This window comes from Gavialis gangeticus, unplaced genomic scaffold (assembly GCF_001723915.1).
Source record: "Gavialis gangeticus isolate Ggan-Ray unplaced genomic scaffold, GavGan_comp1, whole genome shotgun sequence".
Lineage (NCBI taxonomy): Eukaryota > Metazoa > Chordata > Crocodylia > Gavialidae > Gavialis > Gavialis gangeticus.
This window is the reverse complement of record NW_017729033.1, coordinates 88,745,802-88,754,370: the sequence shown is the minus strand read 5'-3', so window position 1 is coordinate 88,754,370 and position 8,569 is coordinate 88,745,802. Positions and strand designations below refer to the sequence as shown.

Below are 8,569 nucleotides of genomic sequence, written 5' to 3'. Positions count from 1 at the left end.
GGTGAATAAACCCCAAAGAAACAGAAAGGGATTGTAACATCTGGAAATGGCAGCATGCTAGCAAGAGGAAATATTGGCAGGGATACTGCTTCTGCAATACCTGATAAAAGCTGTGGGGCAGAAAGGCAGGGAACGCCTATCTTCACCTTTCACTGACCTTAAAACAAAACAATTATAAAACACAAATATGTCATCCAATCATTTTGAACATTTTTTGTTTATTATCATTTATCAGTATCAGATGCTTTTTATTAGGATTTGCAAAAAGTCACAAACCTTTATTGACTACTGTTTGTAGTTTAGTGTCAATAATCTGATTAAAGAGCTCTACTAATTCCCATAGACATGACAGACCATGACATCTCAGTGATCCTCTTATTGTAATTTGGTGCAAGACAAATGAACACTTTCCACATGAAATTAGACATCTTCATAAAGATATGAACTAAACAGACCGCTCACAAAAAACAAGCTTGCTCAAGTTATGTTTGATGTTTGCAGACCAAACTAACAGCATTATTATGAAAATATTGATTAAATATTGATTAAACAATAATACAGCAGCAGCAAAGTCAATATCGAGAAGAATGACCTTCACCATTTAAATTGAATGCCAAGAAGGTTTGAAAAGGAAATAGCTAAAAGTGACAGTGGTCTGGGGAAGAGAGTACTGGACTATTTTGCCATTCACCTACTGTGAGTTTGGGCAGGCTGTATCCCCTCTATGCCTGTTTTTGCTCCCATCCTTTATCTAATCCATTCAGAACAGGGCTCATCTCACACAGGTGCAATCTTCGACACAATCCTATTCCTATTACAGATGTAAAGTAGGAGTTCTGAGGCCTGAAAGGGGTAAGAGGTTAAGGAAACCCTTGCCTGCTATTATAACATTTACAAGATTATTATAGTCTGGGGTTGTGTGTCAAGATGGCTTACTCCCATTGTGACAACCAACAGAAAAATCTTTAATATGCAGAAAAAGGAAACACAGTCTAAGGCTTTCATTTTGGTAATATTTAAGGGAAGGAGGATCCACGGAACTACAGACCAGTAAGCCTCACCTCAGTCCCTGGAAAAAAAAATCATAGAGCAGGTCCTTAAGGAATCCATTTCTAAGTACTTGGAGGAGGAGAAGGTGATTAGGAACCGTCAGCATGGATTCACCAAGGTTAGTCATGCCTAACCAACCTGATTGCCTTCATTGATGAGATGCCTGGCTCTGTGGATGCGGGGAGAGCAGTGGATGTGGTATACCTTGGCTTTAGAAAAGCTTTTGATGTGATCTCCCACAGCATTCTCACAAGCAAGTCAAGAAAGTACAGGTTGAATGAATGGTCTGTACGGTGGAGAGAAAACTAGCTGGATCATCAAGCTCAGAGGGTAAAAGTCAATGACTTAATGTCTAGTTGGCAGCCTGTATTAAGTGGAATGCCCCAGGGGTCAGTTCTGGGGCTGGTTTTGTTCAATATTTTCATCAAATGACCTGGAAGATGAGATGGAGTGCACCCTCAACAAGTTTGCAGATGACACCAAACAGTAAATATGCTGGAGGGTAGGACTAGGATTCAGAGAGACCTAGATAAATTGGAGGATTGGCCCAAAGGAAATCTCATGAGATTCAGTAAGGACAAGTGCAAAATCATGCACTTAGGATGAAACAATCCCATGCACCAGTACAGGCTGGGGACCGACTGGCTTAACAGCAGCTCTGCAGAAAAGGAACTGGGGGTTACAGTGGACAATAAGCTGAAGATAAGCCAGCAGTGTGCCCTTGTTGCAAAGAAGGCTAATGGCATACTGGGCTGCACTGGTAGGACTGTTGCCAGCAGATCAAAGGAAGTAATTATTCCTCTCTATTTGGTACAGGTGAGGCCACATCTAGAGTACTGTATCCAGTTTTGGGGCCCCCCACCCCAGAAAGGATATGGACAAATTGGAGAGAGTCCAGCAGAGGGCAACGGAAAAGGTTAGTGGGGTAGGGCACATAATTTATGAGGACAGGCTGAGGTAACTGGGCTTATTTAGTCTGGAGAAAAAAAGATTGAGAGGAAATTTAACAGCAGCTTTCAACTACCTGAAGGGTGGTTCCAAAGAGGATGGAGCTAGACTATTTTCAGTGGCGGCAGATGACAAAATAAGGAGCAATGGTTTCAAGCTACAGCAATGAAAGTTTAAGTTAGATATTAGGAAAAACTCTCTAAGGAGGAGGGGAGTAAAGCACTGGAACAGGTTACCTAGACAGGTTGTAGAATCTCCATCTTTGGAGGTTTTTAAAGACCTGGCTAGACAAAGCCTTAGCTGGGATGATCCAGTTGGGGTGGTCCTGCCTTGAGCAGGGGGTTGGACTAGATGACCTCCTGAGGTCCCTTCCAACCCTAATTTTCTATGATTCTATGAATATTCCTTACCCCTATTTTCCCTCAGTTGCAGCTTTTGTAATGAAAAAAAAACCTTATTTTTCCCTTTTACAGGATATTAACTTCCTCTTTTGCCTCAAAGATGACAGCTAGTTGAGTTGCAAAAAAAAAAAAAAAGAAAAAACCAAAACTTTTTGCTTTGACTGGCCTGCAGGATAGCAGCTAGAGAAAAAACAGGTCTGGCACATAGTCTCATCAGTCACTCAATTCCTGGCAAACTTTAAATCAATGTCAGGCTGTTTAAAGGTGTTTCTTTTAGATGTCTTTTGGTTGCAAGCCAACAGCTGCATTGCAAAGATGTAACTGCCTTAGCTGGCTTAACCAGGCTCTTACAAAGTAAGAGGTAGGATAAAGATAGCAAAGAGAAGTAAGATGGGAAAGACAATAGGTGTACAAAGCAAGGGAAATGGGAGGGTGAACAGCAGCTGACATTTCCTGAGCAGCGGTTGACCTTTCCCTCCGACTTGATCAAAGTATCTTCCTGTATCAAGAAAATGAAGGCCCAAGAATATCGCAGGAGTGTATGGGGTAACAGCAATGACAGTGAAGCATGATCTTCCAGGTCCCAAGGCTCACATCTTTAGTGAAATCCTCAGAAAAAGTTTAAGAAAGGATAGCAACTTCATCTTGTAAACAGTACCCAAATTATTAACAGTTCCAGTTTAACCTCAAAGCTCTATTGCAATACAAAAGCAATAATTTACAAGATGTTTTCAGATAATTAAAACAAAAGGGAGAGCAAAACCTCTTGTAACAGGGGACCCAGTCCCTATTATTTGGTTAAGGGAAGGGGAGGAGAGGAGACTATAACAGTGAGCCAAGGGGCTTCTGCCCTTTTAAGAGGCTGCAGCAGGTTCAGCCAGCTGTGTGAGGCCACAGCTGCAGGAGGGCAGGCTGGCTCTTGATTGACAGGGAAAACCCTGGATGAAGCTGGGGAAGGCAAGTGATCAAAAGGGGGCATTTAGGGTCATTGGTTGTAGCCATGTTGGTCTAAGGACACAGGCAGACAGGGTTCTTTTGGTATATGTGATATCTTTTATTAGCCCAACTAAATAGTTGGAAAAATTGTTCTTTGCAAGCTTTCTGGCACAAACAACCTTCTTCAAGCAAAGGGAGAGTTTGCATGGTTTTCAGGCATTTAAACCCAGTGCCTGAGCCACAGCAAGCAGTCTGGTCCAGCAGTCTGAACGCAGAAAATCTCCTGAGGGAGATGCCTGCAGCATACAGACTAGCAGGCATCTGAACTGCCCAGAGGGAAATAAGGAGAGCTGACAGCCAGAGTGAGGCAACAACCCAGTGCTTGATAAGCTTTTAGTTGGGAAACAGTGGCTTATATTTGTATTGTGGTTTAAGCTTTGTACCATTAGACCAGGTGCAGCTATAAGGGATGAAGCAAAGCCACAGGGATGCTTAAGAGGCATGATATCAAGCCCTGCCAGGACAGGGGCATGGACCAAAGGGGTGCTGCAGATGCACCCAGCCTAGAGCCCTTGTAGACTCAAATACTCGAAAGGCAGAAAGCTGGGCCCAATTAAAAAGGGCTACAGGCAGCTATACAGGGAGAGCAGCCTTGCCCTGGGCCAGGGCCACCAAGGGGCTGAGCAGAGCTGAAAGCAACCATGTCCTGGGTCAGGGACGCCAGGGAGGCAGGGTCAAGCCAAGAGCAGCCTTGCCCTGGGCCAGGGACACCAGGAGGGCTGAGACAAGGCACAAGACAGGACCCAGGGCCCTGGAGGCACAGAGAACGGACAGGGCTGAGGCCAAGAGAGCTAGGCCCAAATCAGTGGGCCGAGGCTGGAGGCCTGCAGCTAGAGGAAACGGAGGCTAAAGCCAAGAGGGCTTAGGCCTCTACAATGGACAGGACAGTGTACAGAGTAATGTCTGCGAGGATTAGGCATAGCTGTAGGGGTGGAAGGAGGCAAGAAATTTAGCCCTTAAGGTTTGTAGGGCCAGAGGGAACAAGACAGTGAGACAAGAGCGGGCATCTAGGCCAGGGGTGGTCAAAATGCGGCCCTCCAGGCCATTCTATCCAGCCCCTAAAAAATTTAGAAAATTAATATTTATCTGCCTGTCTGCCTGGCATGCGGGCCTCCATGGCTTCCCAAAACTCAGTAAGCGGCCCTCCACCCAAAACAATTGCCCATCCCTGATCTAGGCTCATCTGCCTCCAAGGACGGCCTCCCCTTGTCATTTTCCAACAAGACATGGCAAGTGAGGAAGCAGAGCGAAATCCGGAGAGGCAAAGGCAAGAGCCAGGCAGGATTAAGGCAGCCACTAGAGAGCTGTCGTGGTAACCCCAAGGCACCACACCTGTTACACCACTCCTTTAATTTTGCTTCTTCCAGGATCAAAGTTGGGGCAACTTGGCTGGTTTCTATCACTACAGACTTATGCAGGTGTAACAGTGGCCATGCACAGAGCACCAGCTGCCCCTCTCCTTTTGAAGCTGCCAAAATGTATGTTTGCCATTGCATGAGATAGATCCAGTAAATCTACTGGGTTACCAATAAGGGAAGGAGCAAATGCAGATGCAATGGAGAGAACGATGTGCATCACTTGCTGTGCCTAACTTCCTATAAATCAGAGACCCAAGGAAGAATGCCTCGTATCCAAAAGCTTGTCTAACTTTATCCATACTACATAGTTGGTCCAATAAAAAATACCACCCTTGCCTCTTGCAAAATTTCTGTAGCATCATGGCTACATCATCACTCTTGTACTACAACAGTTTACACAACAAATTATTTTGGACAATAAACCCTTGGTAAATTCTCCATAAGAGGTTCCTATGGAAAATAAATAATTTTAGGGTGAGCTGTAAAGGTTGTGGATCAGAAGCTATTAGGAGACAGAACAAACAGTCACATTGCAACGTGGCAAAAAGCTAAACTCCAAGACCCCTAAAGGTTCTGTAATAAACTGGATGCTCTGTCATATCAATATGACAACTTGTGTTCTGTTACACTGTCCAACACCATGCTAGGCCTAGATTACATATAACCATGCAGGGAAAGAGACCTGCATGTCACTGTGGCCCATGAAAACATCTACTTGATGTTCTGCAGCAGTTAAAAAAGCACCCCAAAATTAGAAGGCGTAAGAAAAACACACAAAAAATATTACAGTGCCATTTTTAAGTTAATGGTACAGCTTCATGTGCAGCTTGGTGTTCAGTTCTGGTCACTACATCTCAAGAGGGAAACAAAATTCAAAGATGGCTATGCACAGAGAGACTACTAGAGACAATAGAATTAAAGGGAATGTGACATTATAATTAAAAGTGTTAACACTGTAATCCAGGCACTGCTACTAACCCACAAGAAAGAACAAGGGATATCAAGTGAAATAAAAAACTATATATTTAAAAATGCCACAGTGAAATGCAAGGTGCACTGTCACTGTGATACTTACTACAGTCCAGAATGCAGTAGACTTCAAAAAGGGATAAGACATTTCTAACAACTACAGTTGCATTAGCAACAATTAAATGTTTGATAAAAGGATATGAAGTCTCTGGTTTTCTTGCATGTTCCTCTGCAGCATCCAGTATTGATTACTGCTGCAGAGGGAACACTGGAACAGTGAGGCACCAGGTCCAATCAGGGAATGCAAACCCTGGACAAAAACAAATCAAAAACAGCTGGGGGTAACACTGCTCAAAAATTTTAACAAAGCTATTTCCCTTTTCTTCCAATCAGCTATCACTACTTGAAGAATATCTTAATATGATACTTAGAAACAAACTGTATTATTTCTAAATAGTTTTTATCTGAATATTAAGTAAGCATTTGTAGGACATGCCTACCAGCCTAAAGACCAACTCCAACCTCACTTAAATCAGCACAGATCACCAGCATCTTCCAGTCTGGTGTGAGTGAGACCAAAATCAGGTCCATGGCAAGTCAGTAGAGACAGCCAAAAAAAGAATATGCCAAAAGTTCTGTTTGTACTTCTTTACAGTAGCAATATTGGCTTAAACCTATGCTCCTTAGTCCATGATTGATATTGCTTATCTGTATGAACAGCTTCAGCAGCTCTCCTTTTCTGTGGTGGAAGATGTACCTAGGGTGAATAGGGTGGAAGATGTACCTAATAGGAAATATTTTAGAAGGAATTTCCTGCAGTTGACAATCTCTAACAAGGGCAATAGTTTTCGTCCTTCATTTTAAAGTTTCTCCAGTCCAGGACATATTAACTGCAAAAGGAATTTTTAAAATTAGCTAATCCTGAGGTGCCTTTAGGCAGCAACTCATTTAAAATCAGTTGCTTCTCACACATCAGGAAGGCACTTAATGACTGTCTTCAAGCCCTGCAACAGGAAATTTATTGTTATGCAATAATCTATCAGTATACCCACGTACATTCATAGCTGCTATTCAACGAAAGGAATAGAAACTTAAAAATGCACATTTTTATTTACTATTTTTACCAATAAAATAAAAAAAATACAAAAACATAAAGGAACAAAACAGTCCATTTTCCCCCCAGATGTATTTAATTTTGTTCATTTGGTAATACAATCACTTGCAGTCTTTCCTCCTACACAATCAGCAGACCGTACAATTGTAGTGACTAAGCAAATTACAAAGCCACAAAAAGTAACAGTGAACATAAGAACACATCGGATGTGCAGTTAAAATTATTTTAGGGTGACAAGATTTTCAGTTCTTAGTCTTGGTAAATCTCAAACTTTTTCTTCAGAGTTTCTGGACATTAATAAGAAAAAAGAAAAACATTTAAAGAGAAACCTGATTAAGCTGATTGCATGCCTTAGCATACAGAGTGATCCTGGTTCAAAATACAAATTCTGTAGTCTGACTGCATTTTGTTTTATTCAACATTATAATGAAATGTGATAATCTCTTTAAATATTTTCTTCAGACATGCTTCGATCAGCAATGTTAATGGTTCTGAAAGAATAGAAAATGAATAAGCTCTCACGAAAAAAGTCTATTAGGCATTGTAGACAAAATAAAGAATAAGTAAATTGATGTGAGCCATTTCATTCTTAATATTTTAAGCATACGTTCATTAGAAAAGCTACTTTACTTTCCCTACCAGATATCAGATTCACCCAAAGTCTTTACTTTCCCTATGCATTCATATCTGTCAAACCAGAAGTTCCGTTATGTACTGTGGTTTCACACACAAAATACCGATGGCATTAAAAGAAAATGAAATTTCTCAGAGAATTCATAAAAATCAAGTTGAAGACACTCTTGTTAATGCCAACATACATGTTAAGATTTTAGTGGATCCAACTGTGAGGACCCGTACATGAACACAACATCCTATTATCTTAAAGGTGACTTACCCAATGGAAAACCCTTTGTAGACTTGAGGCTTACAGTAAAGCACCTTGTCACATAGAATATACTCTCTCTGCAAACCAAGCCTATCCTAAGAAGCACAGCAAGCACTTATCCACAAAAGGAAGAGTCCTACTCCCACACTGATGATCTTTTCTTTGCACGCATAAATCCAGCCTGTATTTGCTGCATTTCCAACAGAAATAAGTGAACATAGTACAGAAAAGGAGCACCAATCTCTTTTCTGTGTATATTTTGTCACTTCCCTCCTAGTACAATCAAAATGCATTTTCTTTTGCATGGGTATAAAAATTTTTTTTAAAATTAACAAATCCAAGAGTACTAGTAATCTGCAACATCAGCCAAAGAGTTGGTATGGGATGGAGAGGAAGAAGGAGAGACTAGTTAAATCTTTATTATAACAATGTTAAAACAAAAGGTGAAAGTGCACAAAAAGTGTGCACTTCCACCACGGGCCAAGCATGAGACACTTGTCAGTAAAAAACACCCATATCACACGATGTTAAAACCCCCTCCCCTGCAATACATGCCTCGACCATGAAATGGAAGACTTGTAGGGTGTCATCAGACCCAGCAAGCTGGTTTCTGTGGCTTTTCAAGGTCACCATTGTGGCTTGGCCCAGCAGGAAACTGGCCAAGCCATTCAGTATGGAATAGAGAAAGTATACACAGTCTCAGAGAAGTCCAAGTCCAGTACTCCAGAGAGAGAGCTAATGGCAGCAAAGAGAGGGAGAAAGAGAAAAACAGTGTTTCAAAGGTCTCTTCACATTTTTGTCAGGTTTCAAGTGATGCATTCAGTACCCAGAGAGGAGGGGGGAGAGG

At 41.8% G+C, this 8,569-nt stretch overlaps 1 protein-coding gene across 2 annotated transcripts in view; it reads right to left on the bottom strand.

Moving 5' to 3' along the window:
* Window positions 1-8,569, bottom strand: part of TSPAN5 (tetraspanin 5) — a 143,639-nt gene that overhangs the window by 64,582 nt on the left and 70,488 nt on the right. The gene's annotated exons all lie outside the window — the stretch shown is intronic.